The sequence below is a fragment of the Cygnus olor genome, chromosome 4 (genome assembly GCF_009769625.2).
Source record: "Cygnus olor isolate bCygOlo1 chromosome 4, bCygOlo1.pri.v2, whole genome shotgun sequence".
NCBI lineage: Eukaryota > Metazoa > Chordata > Aves > Anseriformes > Anatidae > Cygnus > Cygnus olor.
In genome coordinates, this window is record NC_049172.1 from 60,571,966 (window position 1) to 60,594,793 (window position 22,828).

Below are 22,828 nucleotides of genomic sequence, written 5' to 3' on the forward strand. Positions count from 1 at the left end.
CCCGCAGGAGCAGGCCCTGGGCCAGAGCTGCAGCCTGTGGAGAGGAGCCCACGCAGGAGCAGGGGTCTGGGGGGAGCTGCCACCTGTGGGGGACCTGTGCTGGCGCAGTTTGCTCCTGTGGGTTGGACCCCATGGTATGCAGCCATGTTGGAGCAGTTCTTGAAGAACTGCAGCCTGTGGGCAGCCCTCTCCATCATATTTTCGCCTCCCTTTCCTTTGAGGTGGGGGAGTGAGTGAGCACTTGTGAAGTTTAGCTGCCCAGCAGGGTAAAACCACCACAGGCTGTAACCTTTAGCTCCACCTTGTTATTTATGAAGTCTTTCAAATACAATATTCCCAGCATGAATGATCTCCATTCCTTTCCTGCCTATGGAAGAAAAATATGTCACTGCTTGCCTTGCCACATACATTTGGATCTTGTATTGAACATTCCAGAAGCTCTCTGGGAGGACCTTACTCTCAGGTAAGAATTCTGACCCCCTTGTCTGAGGAGGGTTTTAAGATTACGGTAGGTATACAAGAGGCAATTGATATTTTATCTGGAACTTAGGTAATCTTATATTCACATTTTTACTTTCTTGAGAACATGGTATCAGTGAAATCCAGCAACATTTGGTTCCCTGCAATCTGCTTATCCTCAGCCCTCTAAGCCGTTGATTTCAGTAAGAAATGAAAGCAGAGCACACTGCAGAACGCTCACTGTGCTAGGGGAGGATTTCTTCAGGACTGCAGATAGAAAGCATACACACCAGTCTGTCACTGTTTTATCTATTGCTTTCAATAACATGATCACATGTGATAGCAGATGGAGACTGTTTAGAATGGATGAAATTAATTCATCATTTCTTTATTCATTAGTTTGGTAGTTACTCTTTGCCAGAATCTTTGCTATATCATAAGGTTTGATAAGGAATTGACCAGAAGGTTGTCTGACACTACACCTTTGTGCTTAACTGAGATATTTTCCAGACATACTAATGCATATCTAAGCAAAAATTCTAGATGAAATTTAATTTCTATCTATATATGGTGAAGGGCATGCATGTGGCATTCTGACTTCAGAGTCCAATTTTACTACAGTGACTGAACTTGCCTGTGTTTCTGTGTTCTGCATCCAGAAGTGTCTTTTCAGAATTTTTTGCTCTTTAGAGTTGGTATGGCTGTGTATGGGTGAGGATGAACATAATGCCATGATCTGAGCATCACACAGACTGGTTCTTTCTGATGACTCACTATGATATTAAAAGGAATTATTTAACAAAATACCTTGCTGAACAAGAAACATGGATATAAGCATAATCTAAAAATTAGGTCTATGCAGATTAGAACCTTAATCTTTTTTTTTTTTCCTTTCAAATCATAGTTTTGCAAACTGTCATATGACATTCTTCACAAGGCATAAGTTGCTACTTGATGAGAAAGTGCATCTCCCCCTATTACTTTTAGACAGATACCTGCAGTCAAATTCTCATTTTGTATCAAAACTCTTAAAACTAATTGATAACAAATACGTATATTTTAGTCTAATGTTATCAGATATATTTGGTTTCAGTACACTTCATTCACTGGACTTCTTTTTAGACTATCCAGTTAAAACCAAATATGACCTTAAACATAGTGTTAAAGAAATCACAAAGTAGGTTGCAATTCTGAATCTTATGAGTATTTTCACTGTCATCCTACATCTTTGAATTTGTTATCATGTATTTTTAGATTTTAAAGAACAGTTCAGTTTCTTGTTGTCCGTGAAGAGAGCAAAAGTCAATGTACAATGAGGGTGACTTTCAGTGACCACTAACAATTAGGCTAAATTATATTTTCCTGATATAAAAATACAACAAAGACTAGTATTTGAAAAAATCATTTTCTAAAAAGCAAATTAAATCTTAGCATATATTCCTATAATGCTTTCATCTGCCTCTGTTTCATCAATTAGGCCAGTTAGACAAATTCAGAAAAAAAAAAAAAAAGAAAAAAAAAAAGGAAGAAAAGTCACTACAGTCTTCCCGTTCTGTTGTATGGATAGAATATCTCTGGAAAAAAACCTTCTGGACTGTTCTGTGTTTCCCATCTCAGCTCATTTAAATTCAATTTCTTGGATTATATAAAAATCCATGTCAGCTTGTCCTTCATGCTAGGTGTTCTGATCAGCATAAAGGTATTTATGGACCATAAACTTCTATAGGGGAGAATATTATTCAAGCTGTAATACAGAAGAAAATAAAATATTTTATTTCTCAGCTTTATTCACTTTTCAACTTTTGACTGTTTATTGATTAAGGTGCTGTACTGACAGTCCTGAGGGAAAATCCTTCTTTATTCCTCACAGCTTTATTAATTTTTCCATATTGTTTTAGGTAGAAACTAAATCTAGGAAATCACTTTAAAGATGTGAGTAGTCTCATTTCAAATAGATTATGCATGTGCATAAATCTCAGCAGTATAAAAAGTTTGAGGCCTCAGTTGTAACAATGTAAGGATACCAGGCATGGAAATTGAAAAAGTTTAATTTCAAATTCCTTTCAGCACTGTTCAGCAATGTGTCTGGGGTTTGATTGTAGCTGCACACTCACCTATTAGACCAGCAGCACTAGCATCAGTTCCAATGACCATTCTGCCCTTAATGTCATCTTCTCACTTGTATATAATGATTAGAAAAATAGTAAAGGAAGGTGTAAAAGAACTAAGTACACACTGTAAAACCAAACAATCTTGGGATTTTCTTTCTCTTAGTCTTTTTCTTTCTCTACTGTTATTTACTACAGATCTTTCAAGGGTTGGGTAAGAACTTTGATAAGGAACCTAAAGGTCTTCAAAAGCAAATTAGCAATCAAGTTTGTGATGCAGCTACTTTGAGACCAATCTGATATCATTCCTTAATATCAAATACATATTAACATGTCTTATTTGTGACCACATTGGTCATTACAGTTTCTATAACGTAAGTAGGAGAGGTGCTGCAGACTTTTACAACAGCCTCTGAGATATCCTGTTCTGTGTTTTGTTTCATGTTCTATTCAAAGCGGAGCTTCCAGAGTGTCTCACCCTTGCATCTACTTCATATATACATACATATATGTTTACACACAATAAATATACATAAATATATACAGAGGTGTGTGTGAATATTTACATATATTTTTATGTCGAAGCATATATTGGGGGGTGCACTTCACTTTCAGTTGACTAAAGGACATCGGAACTGGCCCAGTGTTTGGTTACTTTCTCTTGAATTCAAACTATTTTCTAGAAGTCACAAGCCATAACAAGCACAGGGGAAGCACATGGAATTTGCAAATCTTTTCCTCTTCCTTCCTTTTCCACCCTCTTTTGTGAAAAGATTTTTTTTTCTTTCCACATTAAGTGACTGTTTTCTAATCTGAAGAAAAAGAACTACCTTTAGGGAACATTAAAGCCTTCTGAAACAAATTCACACGGTCAACAACTAAAAATATATTTACTGCTCATAATGGAGCTACAGAGTTCAACATGTGAGCCTTGTTATGTGTTTTACTGGAAAGTCTTGCGTAGTTTTAGTCTGGTATTCAGACTGAAAATATTGTGAGGAGAGTAAACATTGTCAGTGAAGTGACTGTTTCAAATACTAATGGAAAATTTTCAGAATACAAAAAAGATATATTTACAAAAAGGTGTAGTAATTATATATATTAAAAACCCAACAACTTAAAAAGCTGAATAAACACTGAACAACAGTTTTTAAGAGTGAGAGGCAAAGAAAACAGCCACACTTGAAATATGATGATCCTTTTCCTCTTTCTTGTACCCATTTTTCACTCACAGAGTGAATATTATACATTTTTGCAGAAACAACAAAATGCTCACTTACCATATCTTTCTGATTCAGGACTCATATACCCGGCTTATGTTCATGCTGCTGTATAAATAAATATAGAACTACAACACATTTGTTTTTGATTGCCACTTCAGTATCCCTTTCACTAGAAAGCTAATCCAGGTTTACCAAGAAACTCTAATTTTGGTTAGGCTGGGCTAACATTAGCATACCAGTAAATACCACGTGAACTGTACTTGCATGTCTTTTTCTTAGCTTTCAGAATTTACTACTATGGTTTCTATTATTTCCAGATGACAGGACATGGTGCTGAAAAGTATGGGAAAATATGGTTAAATTAATGGGCTTCCTGCAAACTAAATCACTCTAAATCATAGAACGTGGCTTCTGCATTATCGCATTGTTGCTTAAAAGCAAAAAGGCAAATTACAGTGCTGGAATTTCCTTAAACAGATTATCTGATGAACTGATTCCTGCAGAGGTGGAGAAATGTCATATATTCTTATGCTTGATGTACATGCCTTCTCAAGAAGATCTTTATATCTGTGACAAAGTCACGGGCAGTGAATTTATATTCCCACTGGTTATGTTACCATTATCACAACACAAGTATAAAGATTCTATCTAGACTGAACATTGTTGTTCAGCTTTCTTCATTTAAAAGAGCTCAGATGTTCTTCAATAGATTAAAGCTCAAAATCAGAATACCTGTGGAAAGAGAGGTTGATTTTCTTCACACAGGAAATTAAGACTGGCTGTTATTAATTTTCAGATATCAGAGGGAGGCAAGGAAAAGACATACTGGGGCTTTTTAATTACTAGATCTTAAGAATGTGCCCACACTAAATGGCAGCCTGTTGCAGATCTAACACACACAAAAAAATCTTTAAAATATTTTTTTAATCATTGGAATGTTTTTTGAGGAATATATCTCTCCTAATTGTGATAGATGAGTGTGTCTCTTCTGTTAGTTTTGGCATAAAAATCTGTGTTTTTTTTTTTTTTGAAAGAAATGCAAACATGCTCCCATATTTTTTTCCTTCTAATATTACTGGAGATGCTAAAAGATGCTGATGTTCTAATAGCTTTAAAATGTGTTTTGAAGGTTATTAAGATGCCAAAGAAAACTCATGCTCTGCCTATGGGAATATTCCATCTATTTCTGGTTTGACTGAGAAAGCTCTGCATTTACTGTACTTTTCCTATCTCTTTTATTACTATATTTTTCTGCCTTCAATTTTTCTATGGACCATAGTATTTATGTGAACTTTCCTAGTCAGGTTGCTGTATTTGATGCTTGCAGATACATTACAGAATCCCAAATGTAAAGCCAAATTACAAGCAAGTACTGCAGGCATCATCTGCTAAAACCTATTGGCACTAGCTGTAGGGTGTCTCCTTATCAGCATTTTCCCTGTACATATGGTTTATACAGAAGGAATGAAATATACTTTAGAGCTGGCAGGAAGGAACTGTTGTCAATACTACTGTGAGAGAGTGGAGCATATGGTGATCCTGTCATGCATTCCTGCATCTCAGCTGGATTCTCACGTAGGAAAGCAGTATGCATTTGCCTCTTAGCTGCTGAAGGTGGCTGCAATAACTTCTGGGTACACAGAATCATAAAATTGTAGGGAAGTAGCCCCAAGACATCATTCAGCCCGTTGATTTGTCCAAGGCAGAATTATATAGGTTAATGATGACGGACATTTGTCAGATATTGAAGTCACTGCTAATGAAGTTAAAAAGACACACACTTCTCAGACAAATTTATTTTCAGTGCTTTGCTATTCATATTTCTGTCCTAAATCTCCCTTACATTAACTCCTTTCCTACTTGTGATGAACACAGAAGAACATCAACTCTGCTCCTCCTTACAGCAAACTTCCATATATCTGAAAACTCCTATGTCTTCCCCATTCTCACTCCCTACCGACCTCCTCTTCTTACAGGCCTACAGTCATTCAGTCTTTATGAGGAAGCAGTGTTTTCTCAGCATCTGGCTTTTTCTCGTCTCCTCCATTGGAAAAACATTCCTGAAAAGAGCTTGTCAAAACCTGGACACAGAGCTCTGGACGGAAGAATGTTGCTGACAACAGAGAATTAAGATGCATCTTCCAAAGCATATTTCATTATGATCATTTTTTTTTTCTTTCCTTGTAATAGTACAGCAATTTTTGAATTTAATTCAGTCTTTGTGTTCCACACTGAACTCCAAATCATTTTCAGCTGGACTTCCTAATTAGATGTTTCAGCTAGCTGTTGTAACAAGAATGTTGTAAACATTTATTTTCTGTTACTGCCTAGCTGATGTTTCCCACTTGCACAAATTGCACAAATACTTTGCACTTCTCACTATTACATGCCTCATTTTTCTATCTGATGGCACCTCCAATGTTTCTTGACTCTTTTGAGTTCCCACCCTCATTCAATCTATGTATTTAGTAATACCACATAAGTAATGAGGACGCTGACTCGAGACAGATGTCAGCAGAATTTCACTAATTACATACTTCTGTTTTGACACTGTAATTACTTTCAGAGTGTGATACAACTAGATTTATATCTTCTGATATTTTCATTGAGGCCGTGCTTTGCTTGTGAGGAATATACTACTAGTGCTGAAAACTTGATGAAATCAAACAATATATCAGCTGTTTCTCCTCTACCCATGTCATTTGCTCTCCTGCAGGAGAAATTGAAATGATTTGACATAATTTTTTGTTGATAGCATGACAGTGGTTATTCATTTTCCGTTTCTTTCTATTAAAAAAAAATGAATAGCTCTCCCTATGTTTTCCTTGAAGCTGATGTTAAGCTGATTAGTCTGTTATTTTCTGGCTTCACCTTATTATCATTCTACTTCTTCGAGACTGCATGTTTGCCTGTCTTCCCATTCTTGCCAATTTCTCAGAGATAACAATTAATGATACTGTGATTTCATCAGCCAGCTCTTTAATTACACTGCAGTGAAGAACAGCAGTTTCAACAGTTTTGAGAACATCTAACATTTAGTTATTGTTTGACCTGTTCCTTCCTTAGAAGGAGGTTTTATCCTCTGTGACTCGTATTAATTATGACATTCTCAGTAGTAACTTGCAAAAAAAATATTGAACTCTTCACTTTTCCTGGAGCAGTCTGTAATAGCTCACCCACTACAATAAGAACTGAACTAACCCCTTCCTTGATATTCCTCTTACAGAAAGATTTGTTGTTATAATTATCTTTCTCGTTAAAGAGCTTTGGTTTTGTGTTTTCTCTTCTTACTCTCTTCCTATGCACTCATACTACTTTTTATATTTGACCTTAGTAACCAGACCTAGTTTCCACTTTTTTATGTTTGAAATACACAAAAAGCTCATGATTTCATCAAACTCATCTCTTATTGCACCTTTAATCTTTCCTCTGCAATAGTATATTTTGCACTTCTGCCCTTACTGTTGTTTCTTTATGGAACTGACAGTTCAATTTAATTTCTTTTTTCTTTCCTAGGACTCCTTGTTCACCAGTTTTATGAATTTACTGAAGCCTACCTTCTTTAAATGCCTTGTTTTTGTTTTGTTATAGCTCCTCATTCTTATCCTAAGGATCATGAACTCCATCATTTCACTCTCTCACAAGATATTTTCAATTGAGGTGGTTTTTAACCATTTCCTGCTTTTTGAGTCATTTTCACTATATAGATGTCTCCAATTTTTGTATTTAAAAGTTGTTATATATGCAAATGAAGTAACCAGGAGTCAATGTCTCACAGTCACATGGAAGCTTAGTGTTTTGGATGACTTCCGTTGATTCCTCAGAAAACAAAGAAACAAACTTAATTTGCTTCCTACTCTCTCTGGCGCTGTATGGTGGATGAATTCTTTTATAGCAACACAGTGCTTTCACTTTTGCCATCACTCATGATTTTCTCTCCACTGAAGAGGCAACATGCTCTTAACAGAGAATAGATATTTCTATGCCCCTACCTCTTCCTTTTTCTCTATCTGTCTTTGCAAGACAAACTCCTCCCTTTTATATTACTATTCCAGTTACTACTACTACTACTACTACTACTACTACTACTACACCAGCTCTCTATTAAACCAAAATCCTCAGGCCCTATTTCTTTCTGCCTTACCTGTTGGCTCAAGGAAGGCTTGAACTGTATTGTGGCTGTGGCTGGTTTAAGGGACAGGAGAAAGAAGCAGCACAAGATGAAGGTTTCTGTACTCTCATATTTCATTTCTTCCTCCCTGTTGATAACTGGCCCAGACACTAGGCACAAAAGCCCAGCTTGCAAGTGAGCCAAGCTAATGTAACGTCATTTCCCTTTCATCAGGATACTCACATGACAGTTGTCTCTTTTAGTAGCTTTCTGCCACATATTTCCAAGCCCCTGCTTGCTCATTAAATGTGTTAACCTGCTCCTCAGTGATCCTTTTCTTGCCTAATCCTTGTCTTCCACTGACATAATTCACTGATGTGACTCAAGCTGCTGACTTTGCCGCTGACCTTGAATGGTTGAATATGTACCTTAATTATTGTCAATGTTGTGATCCTTCTGGAGAGGGAATATTGATCACAATCTTAAACAAATTGTCATATGCAAATTAGCTCATTATCTTTGATTTTGATCCTTATATCTTATATGTCTGGGTCAATGGCTCCAGGCTAGCTACTTGCACCTTATGACATGAATCCCTTGATTTTTCTTGTCACGTAGTTCTTGCTTATTTTCTTTGCAAACATTTTTTTCTCTTTGCCTTCTCTTCTCAGATCTTACTCTGGTTGGTGGTGTTGGCGCTGTGTTCTTCGAGTCAGCTACCTCCCTATAATAACAGCAGAACAAACAGCAAGTCTACTGCTTGGTGGATTCATCATGTTTTATATTACTTGACAGAATGATTCACTTCTTTCTCTCTTAGCCACCAGAAATAGAAGTATTTTATTAAATAAAATAAATATAAAAATGAATATATATATGTATAAATGAATAAGAGACAGTACTGTCTCTGGCAAATGTATAAAAGCAAATCTATATATGAAAGTGACATCAGCCCCATGTGATGTGATCTTACTAGTTTGCACTGGAATCAAGAGGTTCTGTAAAAACCAAATATGACAACAGTAATATACTTTTATGGTGTACATCCTTATTTAAAAGTAAACCAAGGAATTGAAATATATAAAATTGTGTTGCAAGAGAGTGGCTTTTAGTAGGGTAGCCATAAAATGTTCCATCCCCTATGGGTTTTGTTTTTCTACCATCCGTTACAGATTTTCTAAGCACATACTGCTTGTAAATATATATATATATTTTTTTTTTTTTCCAGTGGTTTAGAATGGACATGCTTTTCTCAGCTCACAGACACTTCAGCAGTAATGGTATAGAAATCCTCTGTATCCCAGAGAATGATTTATTGAAGGATATAGTTTGGGCAGAAAAGACCTTTGTTGCTTCCCCACTGGGAAAAATCAAAGTGGGAGAGCTAAGAAGTCCTATGTCCTGCTTTATCTCTTCAAACTCTCTGTTGGTAGATTATACTGAAACTTAAGACATTGCACATACAGACAGATACTGTACTGGTAGAGAAATGAAAACCTCAGTGCCTGAGCTCTTTGAAAGAACAGACCGAGTGCATAGAAATCTGAGTTTGCGCTTTGCAGTTTTATACAGTAGAACTGTAAATGTGGCTAAGGGATGAAGAAAAGACAAATGCTAGGGAAGTTTTAAAGTGAGGAATATCATTGAACATCTTGAGTGTGCCATTAATGACACTTTACTTGTGTTCGTGTGGCTAAGGGTTAAGTGCACCTGTTCTGTGTTGCAAAATAGTTTCAGAAGTGAATGTGGATGGTACTCTTACACCTGAGTACTGGTTAACCAAGATTAACCATTCAAGAACAGAATATAACATTTCATTGTAGAATATAGAAACTGGGACAAATGGCAGTGATATATAGCTCTTGTTTTCCAAACATGATTTTGAAAGTGAGAGTTTCAGAAGACAAAAACTTGGTTTCTGATTCTATCTGCAATTCTGGTATTGTGGGTACAGTAAATCTCAGCAACTCTGTAGGGATTCAAAGTTGTTTCTGCAACGTGTCCATATGTTAGCTCTACTGAGCATTCCAGGTTTCATGGACAAAGCCACAAAGTCATTTCTCTGATTTTGCATTAATGTTCATATTCCAAAGAACAGTTCAATGACAGCTTAAAGCCATTGGCAATTCCAAGAAGGAGTCTTCCACTACAAACCAGAAAGAAGGCAGTGTAGCAGAACAGTGTGTCAGGGAATCTTTTCCACTGTTCCTCTATTTCAAAAACCCTCAAGGCAACATTATTAATTAATAAATATCCTCTAGATGAAGGTTCTTTAGCTTGTAATGATGCACAATCCTGCTTTGCAGAGTAGCATGAAAGGATAGTCATCCAAGATTCTTCACGGGAATTTGTAAGATTGGCAGCAAGGCCAGTTGGAAGATATGTTAATATCAGGAAACAAGCTGTATATTATAACGAAATTTAAAATGAAAAATTATAAATATTACCTACACAATTGTTACAGGGCTTTCAAGAAGTGCCTTTTTTTTTCTTCACTTTTTCCTTTGTAGCAGTAGCTATGGTTTTCCAGCTTCCCCAGGGATCTGAGATCTGCTCTGTCTCTCATCAGGGGCTGTGTTACAATCTGCAGCAATGAAACTAGGTAAATCAGCATATGGAAATAGTTTAGTTAACATGTTCTCAACAACAAAAAAGCACAGTCTGTGTTACTAAGACCTACTTACAAGTTAAAACAATTGTTTCCCTTGCTACCTTCTCTTCAGTTAAAATATATCACTCTTATAGACTGGATTCAGATATTTTTCGTATGAAACAACATAATATAGTTTATGAAGATGACAGCACCACTATTTGTAGTATTGCTGCATACAAAACTGGCCACTTCAGGCCTATACCAAATATGTTACATCCCTTTTCCTGTTCATGAGTCTGCTGTTTAAAAACCCCACACCTGTGAGCGTTTAACTTTCATGAAATTAATTTCTGTTTTTTTCTTTAAGGCTAAGACAGTCTACTAATAGGCTAGGTATCATTACAAAATTTATAGTAAAGAATTTATACCTCACATGGATGAAGAATAATATGATCTGGCCTTCAATCATATCGTCTTCATGAATCAGTTGTTCATATATCATTACAAAAAGGAAGAAAAAAGACAAGGCTATAGTCTGGAAATACTGTTCCTAATTATTTTGATATATGTTCTTGAAACAAGGTGACAAACATTTAATGCAACACTGTTGTTATTTTTTTAGCACCACTTTAACATTTTTAAAAAGTTTTCTTTTTCTAATGAAGTCTAAAATCTTTATTTTTATTTCTGTGGAGTTGATCATTAGAGTGTCTCACAATTCTAAATCAAAATATGGAAAGGCCAAGCCAAGGATGTAAAAGCCATAAAATTGTCTTAATGTATCTCAAAGACTATTATTATTATTATTATTGTTGTTGTTGTTGTTGTTGTTGTTATGCTGATTTGGGAGATTGGAGACTGGTTAGATTTAATCAACTGATTACAGCTGAACCATGACTTCAAGCTATGATGTAAACTTTTTTTTTGAGTTAGCAGCTCTGATTCTCGTTACATCGCATGACTACCTGAATTGAAGCTTTAAAACCCTAGTCTTCTAATTTTAATTTTTAAATATATTTTAAAATAAATGGTAAATATTAAATGCATACTATAAAGCTGCACAGTCCTCAGAATGGAGAACACTACTCATTAAAAAGATGCTTATACCTTTGTCGTAAGTGTCTGCAAATCATCCCCTTCCTATGAACACCATGATAGTTTTAGGCCATCTTTAATTTGCACTTATTAGGAAGAAAAGTCACTAACACAGTTTCTTGTTTGAAACCTGGACAGCAGCCCCACCTCTGCACATAGTCAAGCAGATTCCTTTTATCCTATCTTTATGTTCCTTGACCCCTCCAAAGCTGCAGCCTGTGCATGCTTTAGTAACCTTTTTACAATATATTCACCCCAGAAATCACTGTCATTTTTTATCTAATCTGAATACAATTTCTTTGGCTTGCCATTTTTCACCGGTGAAAAATGATAGTACACACACACACACACACAAAATAAATAGCAAGAACCAATGACAAAAATCTTACATTTGATAATATGTCATTTCTGTAGGCTCTTGAGAAAAAAAAAGAAAAAAGAAAAAAAAAAAAAGCTCAGATTGCTGTAAGTAGCCCAAGAGACTAGACCAAGCCCACACAGTGAAAAATTTCCATTATGTCATTGACGTTACATGTTGCATGAGAATTTACACTGCAAATAATATATGAGTCTTTTGTTCTTTTAAGCTGAGGGTAATTTGGGAATCTATAGTGTTTGCTGAACCCTGTGAGCCACATTAACTGTTCTGGTAAGGGGCAGAGACCGCTTCCATCTGACCTCATGCTGATCATCATATACCGACGGAAACGAGCTCCAGGGAACAGACTAGTATAAAACAGACAGAAGATTTTCTTTTCAAACAGAGTGATCTTAAATGGTCTGACAGAAAGTGTCAAAACCAGGGTCCCTTTTTCTCTTTCATAAAGAAAATATTTTCTTCAACTTGTTAATTTAATTTTGTACCAAATCTCGTTCCAAGGGCTTTGACAGCTCAGTCACTAGAGACAGAGCCATTTCAGACAGTCTGGGAGCACAGCCTCTGGTGTTAGTGTGCCAGTGCCAGAAGGAGTATCTTATTTACCAGTGCCATCTTGAAGTCCATGTAAGGTGGCAGAAAAATCTGGTTCTGCTAATTGTTTTTTTATTTCACCTTTTATATCAAATGCACAGCTTGTTAAGTGCTGCTGAGGCATGCTGACTGAAGCATAAGCAGTGCAAAACCAGTGAAGTAAATCAAGAAAACAATCAAAGAGCAACAACAACAACGACAAAAAAAAAAAACAAAACACAAAAACAAAAGAGGCACCTAGAGAAACATATCACCTACATCTACACAAAGCGGCTTTGACCTGTGGCCTTGACTCTAGGTGTGCCAAACTATCACTCCTTACCTGCAGGATTACCTGTGTTTTTGCCTCTAAGATGATTGAACTACTAAGTTTTGGGGAAAATACTGAAAGTACTCTATTTTTTGTATCATAGTGCTGTGAAACTAAGTGTAGATGTAGTGGACATCTAGATATGAAAGGACAAAATCAGACTCTGCCTCTCTCAGAAGATCTAAAGTACAGCCTCTACATCTTAACACTGTTTGGTCAATGTCTCCAAGCAACTTCAAAAAGGTAGCATCACTACAGCTTTCTTTTAGCAGGGAAGGATAAGCACACTCAAGAGGCTTTCATTTCTTAAAGATAAATTTTATTGGAACATAAAAATACTACAGCAGAATTCAAAAATCTCTTAAGCAACACAAAACTTAAAGCCTTTGGTTCAAAAATATAAAATAACCACTGTAAACAGAACTATGTCTCGTATGTTGTACGCTTGGCAAAAAATTCATTTTCTTCCAGTCTGGCTTTCCAGCAGCCACTTGTGGCTTTCTGGAGGTACAAACTTTAAATAGTCTGCTCTAGATGTCTAGGAACATCTCCTTCTCTCTTTCCACATCAAAGTTCAGTGGAGGCTCTCCTGCAAGCAAGTGTACTACCAATGAATTCTGAATTGTGTCCTTTCAGTCATCCTGCTTAGCAGATCTGTCTGATTCCTTCTCAAATTCAGTAGCTCCAAGCTAAGCCCATTGATTTGTTCTTGGTTAGAAGCAATCTGCGTCCCTCCCAGAAAGGCTGGCTTGAACCAAAGCGTAGCAGCCCAGGTCACATAAATAGCAATATTTTCTTACTATTAAGAAAGAAAAAAAAAAAAAAAAAGTAATTCTACTGTCTGGAATGACCACTTATCTTTGCTCTCATCCTGGTTTGGAATTTTCGTGTGTGAGAGCAAGGCGAAATGATGGTCTTTTATTGCTTTCAGAGAGCTACTCAACTCCAGGTATAACATTTCTGCATCTTGGATACATAGAGAAAAGCAAAACAATTATATGTGTGTGTTACTCTGCTCTTACTACCTTCCTGTGAACCCTTGCTTCTCCTAAACTACCAGTGAGATGCTCCCATGAACCATGGCTCTACTTCAGTACTTCAGTGGAGACACCACATCCAGACAGTCTAAATTATGAGAAGTATGTTCTGAGGGTCTTCCCATGACAGAGGGGATAGGAAACTCTGTGTTTGTCTCACACTGTACCTGTCTGGCACTCAGACTGTAACCACTACTGCATGACAGTGGGTGCGTGAAGTTGGCCTTTGCAGCAGGCTCTTCAAAGGGCTTTGGAGAAGTAGACCTTGGCTGGAATAGGCAAACTACAGCAACTCAAATATTCAGCCATTTCAGAATCAGGATGTCAGTAAAGCAGTCATACAGCAGAAATACCAAGCAGACTTTTAGAATTTGTTAATGTCCATATGGCAGCATGACTCCGAAAAAATAGTGTGGATGTGGTCATCCCTGCTCCAGTCTGCTCACCTTTCTCCAGAATTCAAGGAGGCACATTTGTGTGCTGAGGTCACTGAGACTGACTCTAATCAATTTAATGTGTGTAGGAATAAACACCTTCTTCTCACCTTTATTTGCTTCTTTAGTCAGGATGTCAACAGAGCCAGTGGATATATGATTCTTATGAAACTTGCAAATTAATTCTGATGGAAGAAGAAATCTGATAAAAATTCCACACTGTGGGCTATTAATTCTACAGAATTAATTGCTGTAGGATGGCTGTCTTTTGACCTCAGATTCACAACTCAGTTATTTTAAAGTCAATTCAAAATTTAAAACGATAGTATTGTCTGTTTAAATATCTAATACATTTTTATTACTAAGAATAAGCATGTAATGGAAAGATCTATTAAAATATTTTCAGATAGAAGGAAAATAACTTTAATGGGATGTTTAGCCTCAACGGAATCAATATTTAGTAGGTTTCTGCAATCTCACCAAGTTTATTTATACAAGGAACATATGTATGGATGTGTATTTATTATATATATTCCACTGCTGCATTTGTGGCAGCAGTGAATATAATAAATATCACAACTTTTAAGGTATTGAGAGAACATTTCTATTATTAAGCTGCTGAAGCATACACATATACCTCCTTAAATCTTTCATGCCATGATATTCCTCAAACATTCTGTGTTCAACTTTTTGACAAGTTTCAACCCTTCTTTAATATTTATTATTACTTGAAGTCACAATTTTGTGCAGAGGAAGTGACTAAATCAGGTAAAGATATTTTGCTGTTTTTGTTGTTTTTGTTGAATGGACATCCTTTATAACTTTCTCTTCTGACATTGCATACCATTAATTTAGTAGTTAGTTATACTTATGATCAGTCACAAGTATATGCCATAAATTCTGTGTTGCAATGTTACTTGAATTAGAAAAAAAAAAAAACGTACATGCATTTCAGTGCATTCAGTTGTATTGTTTTAACTTATGATAAGCAAACATTTTAATGAAATACTAAATGTTGAAAAAGTTTCTCTGGCATCCCCATTTTTGTCACACATAAGGAACTCCAAAACTGCAGCTGAGAAATCCTTATCTTATATCCAAAAAAATATTTCTAATAGCTGGAAAAGATTTTAGGATCCTTTAATCTGTAGGCTATGGAGACATTCCTCAGCATTTCCATACAAGCCTGACAAAACACAATATCATTCTGAAACTTTTTTGGCATTTGAAGCAAAGAAAAGAAATTGTTTTCCTCAGTCTTCAGATAAAATAATAATACATCCATAGTATATTCTCCTATATTATGCTTTCTAAGGGGCTTTTTGTACTTTGATATATTTCTAATACCATTACATTGCTCTCATGAAGATAATCAAGATCACAATAGCTTATCTATCCTCCAATAGATTATTCTCCTTTCAATAGTCCTGTGATGAATAGCTAGTGAAAATATTTTTATTTCCATGATGTGAGAACTTGGTGGCCACAGAAAAGAGTTTGTCATATTTGTCTAGGGGATTTTCTGTCTCTGATAATGGTCAGTTGGGAATACTTGGGAAAAGAGTTTAAGAACAGGGCAAATGCACAGTGATACAGGGAAATATGCAGTTTCTGCTAGTGTATGTTCTGGCAGTACATGCCTAAAGGAGTCAGTGAACCAGCACCATTGTGTTTACTAAATTGACCCTTGATAGGCCACTTCTCCATGGATTTCTGTATTCTGTGCTTTTGTGTTCTTTTTTTTTTTTTTTCTGATACCCATAAAATCCAGCGGCAATGAGCTTCACTGTTTAATTATGTGAATAGCACTTGTTTCATTATTAAATTCTCATCTCATGATATTCACACATTGCCTTTTCTTTCCTTTTCTTTTTTGACTAGTGGCAAGGCACATCCAGGCTGATGATGCTGAAAGAATTGGTGAATGCACAATGAAGTTGGGCATACTGATGCACATCAGCATGTGAGTTGCTGGCAACCAGGGGCTGCCCTGAAAGACGGAAGGATCTCATCATAGAATCATAGAATCTTAGAATGTCTTGGGTTGGAATGGGCCTTAAAGATCATCTAGTTCCAACCCCCCTGCCACAGACAGTGTTGCCACCCACTAGATCAGGTTGGCCAAAGCCCCATCCAGCCTGGCCTTGAACACCTCCAGGGATGGGGCTTCTACAGCCTCTTTTGGCAACCTGTTCCAGTGCCTCACTGTGAGAAAAAGTTGTGTTTTTGCAGTAGAAGGTGTTTATGCAGTGGAAAATTCCACTAACCTTGCATATTCAAAAATGATTGTGCAGGCATGACAGTAGTATAGCAGTGGGGAGTATGTTAAGCAGATAAGGGGAAGGTCCTACTGTCCCAAAATAAGGAAGATAGCTAAGAAAAACAGGACTAGCAGTGGGAAATCAGTGAAAACAAAAATCACGGGCCCTCTAGTCATGAGAGAAGAAGGAAAAAAAAAAGGAGAAATTAACAGTTGGTCAAATAAAATTGTACATATATGGTATAGTAGTAAGCATCAAGTAGTTTGTGAACCTGTAGTACTCAGCCAATGAGAAAACAGGGAAGGAATCAAACGTTGGGTAATAGGGAATGTAAGGTTATGATACATATTTACTGTGCGCTGCTGTTTGCAGGATGCCCACCACTGCAATCGCGAATAAAATAGCTTCACAGAAGATCCTGTCTGAAAAAATTATTGAGATTTTTTTTCTCACATCACTACCCTTACAGTGAAGAATTTTCTACTAATGTCTAGTCTAAATCTATCCTCTTTTAGTTTAAGAACATTCTCCCTTGTCCTATCATTATCTACCCGAGTAAAGAGTCCTTCTCCATCTTTTTTATAAGACCCCTTTAAATATTGAAAAGTTACAATGAGGTCTCCCCAGAGCCTTCTCTTTTCCTGACTGAAGAGCCCCAGTTCTCTCAGTCGTTGTTCATAGGAGAGCTGCTCCAGCCCACCGATCATCTTTGTAGCACTCCCCTGGACTCACTCTAACAGGTCCACATCTTTCTTGTGCTGGGGGCCCCACACGTAGATGCAGCATTCCAGGTGGGGCCTCATGAGGGCAGAGTAGAGGGGGACAATCACCTCCCTCAACCTGCTGGTCCCACATCTTTTGATGTAGCCCAGGATGCAGTTGGCCTTCTGACTGCAAGCACGCACTGCTGGCTCATGTTGAGCCTTTCATCTACCAGAACGCCCAAGTCCTTGTCCATAGGGCTGCTCTCAACGAGTTCCTTTCCTAGTCTGTGCTTATGTCCGGGATTGCCCTGACCCAGATGCAGCACATTGCACTTTGGCTTGTTAAACATCATGCAGTTCACATGGGCACATTTCTCCAGCCTGTCCAGGTCCCTTTGAAAGGCATCTCTTCCTTCGTTGGTATCAACCACAACATTCAGCTGGGTGAGTGGTGAGCAGCAAGAACTGTAGAATCCCTGTGCCCCTAAAGGTTGTGCTCTTTTGAAGTATAGGCATAACAAATTGCAAAGAAATATGTGCTATTAGTTGGGAAATGGAAACTATTAGATAGATTACCATCACCCTGCAATAAATTAATGAATGCACAGTTGAAGTTGAATACCTTTTAGGTGGTCATGCTTACTGAATGACTCCAGAAGGCCCTCCACATGGGTATCAAAATGGAACATCAATGTCATTAGCTTGTACCATGCTAGGGTAGACACAATATCTTACACATGTTTTGTTGAACGGTTTTGAACTGTGTCAGCTCTCTGTCCAAAAGATGGCCAGTGATGCTGAATATTGTCACAAGGAGTGATATAAAGCTGGATCCTAATTTGTTCCCATCTATAATTTTCTATGGAGAGGGTGACATCATTCAGATAATAGTATGACTGTAGTGATACAGTCTCCCCCCAAATAAGAAGCAGTTTAGTACAGAGAGATATTTTTGGGGGGGCATAGATTTTTTTTTTCCCAGACTACTCTGCTCTATGGCAACTATAAAAAGCTAAAACTTTTCCAGTCCCATTCTCTAGGTTTTATTGTGACTACATTCAATACATTTTACTGTCCTTGTCTATTTTAAAAATAATTTCTCTAGATTAATGACTCTCTCAATATAAAATATAATTGTAGGAAAAAGAAAACAAAGGAACCCTGCACTGTCCCTCTGCTTAATACTGTATTCCAAAAGTACGTAATGAAAATAAATATACGAACTGGCAGTGTTCTGATTGAGGGGAATGTTTTTCATGTGTTTAGATATATGATTAAATTATCATCAAAAATGATAACATGTCCATGGAGAGCTTTTAAGATATAAAATTCTACAAGATATCTCATGATTAGTGAAAAGGCCATCAGATGAATTAAGTAACAGTGATTAAAATGGATTTTTGATTGTAATGATTCTATAATAAGATCCTTTCCCTTCTCTTTTCTCCTGCCATTGCCATTGCCATTGCTGTTGCCATTGCCGTTGCCATTGCCATTGCCATTGCCATTGCCATTGCCATTGCCATTGCCATTGCCATTGCCATTGCCTTCAACAGTGAAATACTAAACTGGATCTGTATGAATATGACTGATAACAATGTAATCACTGAAGGAATATGGTGAATTAGGACCATGGTTATCAGATCCACAGGCACTGAGGTTTTTTTCATAAAAATCTACCATTTACACAACTAATGAATGTAGAAGGAATATCATTTCCCAAACTCTTATTCTTATAGAAATTGCAACAATTTTCAAAATCTAGATCTATATATATGCAGCAATGTAAATGAAATTATGACTTGAATCTAGAAGTCCTTAGACTTTTAATGGAATCAGGGTGAAAAAAAGAAAAGGTGAGTGGAAATATCCTTCTTTATGGTTCAGGACTATCAGCTGAGAAAACATACATCCACCCTATATCTAGAAGCTAGAAAAATATCCACTCTTGTCCTTCTCTTTGTAAAAGAAAAAATCTCAGTAGTAGCCAGAATGAGGCTGCAAATCCTCAGCTGCAAGGAGCTTCTTGCTGTACCTTTATGGTACTGTGAATTCATATTTCTCATGAAAATGTCACTGTGGTTACTATTTTTTCTGACCTTCCCATTACTTACTTTTTTCTGCTCTACTTGGTGACTTATGGCTAATGTTTAAGAAATGTCAGTAAGATATCATTAACATTCAGTTACTTTTTTTTTCCTCTTGGCAAAAGTTTCAGGTAACCTCATGGTGGACTATGGTGCTAAACCAGACATTATAGCCCTGAGACATTATATTTGCATGGAATGGAAGATGTATAAATAAAAGATCCATTGCATCAACTCTAACATTTAATTTGTTGCTATTTTTATCTTATTGAGCATTCTGAGATGGATTTGGAACATACAATCAGTTTAAAACACTTTATACTTCAGCTGATTAGGATATGTTTCATTGTCTCGATTGCAAGTCAATCTATGAAAGTATTCTTTAGTATTTTTCTTAAATTTACTCTTATTGAATTTTTTTCTTGGATGCTCCCTGAAAAGGCATTAAATTCATATTTAAATCTTTCTAAATTACCTGATGGAAAACTGAACCATTGTACAAACCATTTATGTAACATATTTTAATCACTGTAGCTTTCTTGTATCAAACAATGTAAAAACTTAGTGACTTGCTAGAGATCAGGTTCAGTTCACTGTGTCTCAAAAGTATGAATATGAGAGTGGATAGTATCAAAACCAGCACACTGTCTTTGGACTGACAGAGAACTTTGCTTTGATTTAGGTTTTAAACAGTATTATTTTCCAGAAAACACACATCAGTCCACTTTTCTGACAAGTTTTACTATTAGAATATTTGGTTGTTGTTTTATTTTAGCTCTTGGGAGAGAGAGGAAGTGGACTGCATGAATTTGAAATAAAACAGAATATGTGCTTGTGAAACTTACACTTTCAAAAGCAATGAGATATATAAATATTTGTTATGTTAATCTACAAAATTACTTTTATTATTTGACCCATATGGCTATGTGAATACCAGTGTATATAATTCAATCATATATCCCAGTATTAGAAAAAATGCAGCCTTAGAACTAAACACATTTTTCTCCTGTGTCAGAGGTGAATCATTTCCTTATGTCTGAGATATCAGGATATGAAGGAAGATTACTTTCACAGACAAACAAGAGACAGCTGCCCTTGATAATGTAAGATTTATTCTTAACATTCTTTTCAAAGGATCCATTTCTGTCCAAATTTTCATAATGCAACAGGACTTTTCAAAACATTGTGTGAATAAGAGAGACAAGGTGAGGCAAGGCAAGGCAAGAATATCATTTTTCTGCTCTCACTTTTGATGAACAGAAATTCGCTCATCACAAATGGGATTCAGATATAGCCAACTGTAATACAGAATTTTGAAAGGTGACATCAACCTTTCCAGTTTAGGGCCAGAAAATTTGTCTGTTAGATAAGTGCTAAAGGTACATGTATACACTAGTTCAATTTTGCAAGAGTGTGATTGGAGCGTGTTGGCTGATAAACAGTCTGCAGGAGATTTGGTCAAGTGCACGCAAGAAATCTATGGAAGAATTATTTATACGGATGTATTTCCCCTCTAATGTGGAATATATGGTGGAAATTCAAATTCTCTAAGTCACACATAATAAAATTGAAGTTTTACATATTTTGTCTTGTTTTTCAAAAATATTGAATGAGCTGTAGATTTACATGTATAGATATACACGAATCCTTACATCTCAACATTGCGTTATGATGAATTCAATCCAGAATCAGATCTGATTGGCTTATGTCTCACGTAAACTTTTATATGAGTAATGAAAAAATGAAAAATTTGTAATATCCTTCTAATAGAAAGTAGGGGATGGACAATCACAAGATGCCTATGAATTAATTTATGTGCTAACTACATATGATTGGCCTGTGGTTAGTTTATATATAACTAATTAACAATGTATAACTAAATTGGCATTGTTTATGTTAATATTCATATTAAATAAATAATTGAAATTGTCTTCTAACTTTCTCTTAATTTTTGTTGTTGTCCGAGAATCATAGATTGTGTCTGGCTATGGAAGAGCTGTGCATTGTCCCGAAGAGATTGACACACACTGTATTCCATGGAGCTCACAAATGCATAATATGACACTAGTGATTTTCTTCTTAGTGATGTTCTAAATGAATTTATTCTAAGCACCTTCCATTTCACGAACGTAGGCAAAAGGTGTTTTTTTTTGGTATTGCTTGAAATGCAAGTACAGTGCCTGAAGTTAGTTTTGTAAAATATCCTGCCACCCCCCTCAATGATTAAGGTTACCAAAGGAGTTTGTGTTCTCCTTTTAACATCCTTACCATTATTAATGATTTTTTCACTCTTTCATACTACAGCAGACTAACTTCTTTCTGAACATTTTTTGTTATCTGGATGCTGGCATCATGATAATATTAGTAATATGTTTCAGATATACATTTGGTTGATAATTATACCTGGATAAAAAAAATAAAATAATTAACCATGTGTCTCACCTTTTGGTTAGGATATTTAAGAAACTAATCTGCCTTGGGATGAGAGAGAATGTAATACCAAAAAAAAAAAAAAAAAAAGCTGCTTAAAGTGTAGGAAATAAGGGGTAGAAATAAAAGGGCAGTTTTTACAGAGGAGAGAATGAAGTCCCACAGGAATCCATGCAGGGGTATATGCTTTTCAACATCTGGAAAAGCGAATGAACAATAAGTTAAAAACATTTGTCAGCAATACCAAGTTATCAGAGTAATAAAGAGGGATCATCAAAAAATTACAGAAGAACCACACAGCTTTAAATGAGTCATGAAATGGAAGAAAATATCATGCATAATTGTTAATTAAAAAAATACACAATTTTAAATAATAATAGCTCTGATTGCTACCATTCAGGAATTAAATCTTTGATTTATAATATAATATTTATATGAAAAATTTGGGCAATGACAAATACTGATTATAATGCAAAATCAATAATAATTACAAAAATATATATAAAAAAAAACAGGAAACATGGAAATATTTAGTATGTGCATATCTTCCATACTATGCACAAAGGTCATCCCACATTTCAAAAAAGTATGTGAGAGAATTGAAAATGTATAGACAGGCAAAATAGGAATGATGAGAAAGAATAGCTAAATGGACCAGGGCTCTGTCTAGATTGCCTGAATGTTCTATCTTAGATCTGTATTTTAAAAATAAATGACCAAAGAAAAAATTAATACACGTATAAAAAACAAAGTGGCATGGAGAAAAATATGTAGGGAAGGACTGTTCTTTCTGTCCTCCACTACAGGAGCTAGCAGACATCAAAAGAAATCAGTTAAACAGATTTAAGCCAAAAGAAAAGTATTTTTTCACACTGTATATCTTCACTGCAGGACAAGGAATGTTAAGAAGTTTGTATTTATTCAAAAGTGACCCAAAATTTTATTGAAGAAATATTCTTTGGCATTCCCTTTGGGTCTGCAGTTTGCTAGAGCCTGGGAGAAAACT

General features: G+C 36.0%; 1 long non-coding RNA gene across 2 annotated transcripts; it reads left to right on the forward strand.

The window, feature by feature from the left end:
• The first annotated feature begins 37 nt into the window (after positions 1-37).
• Positions 38-21,229, forward strand: LOC121069881. 2 transcript variants are annotated; one of them, XR_005819709.1, is made up of 6 exons: positions 38-463; positions 8,573-8,664; positions 10,412-10,503; positions 12,973-13,112; positions 16,222-16,303; positions 19,524-21,229. It is a non-coding gene; the product is annotated as an uncharacterized LOC121069881 (long non-coding RNA). The 2 variants fall into 2 exon arrangements; XR_005819710.1 differs by having other exon boundaries at positions 20,408-21,229.
• The last annotated feature ends 1,599 nt before the right edge of the window (positions 21,230-22,828 follow it).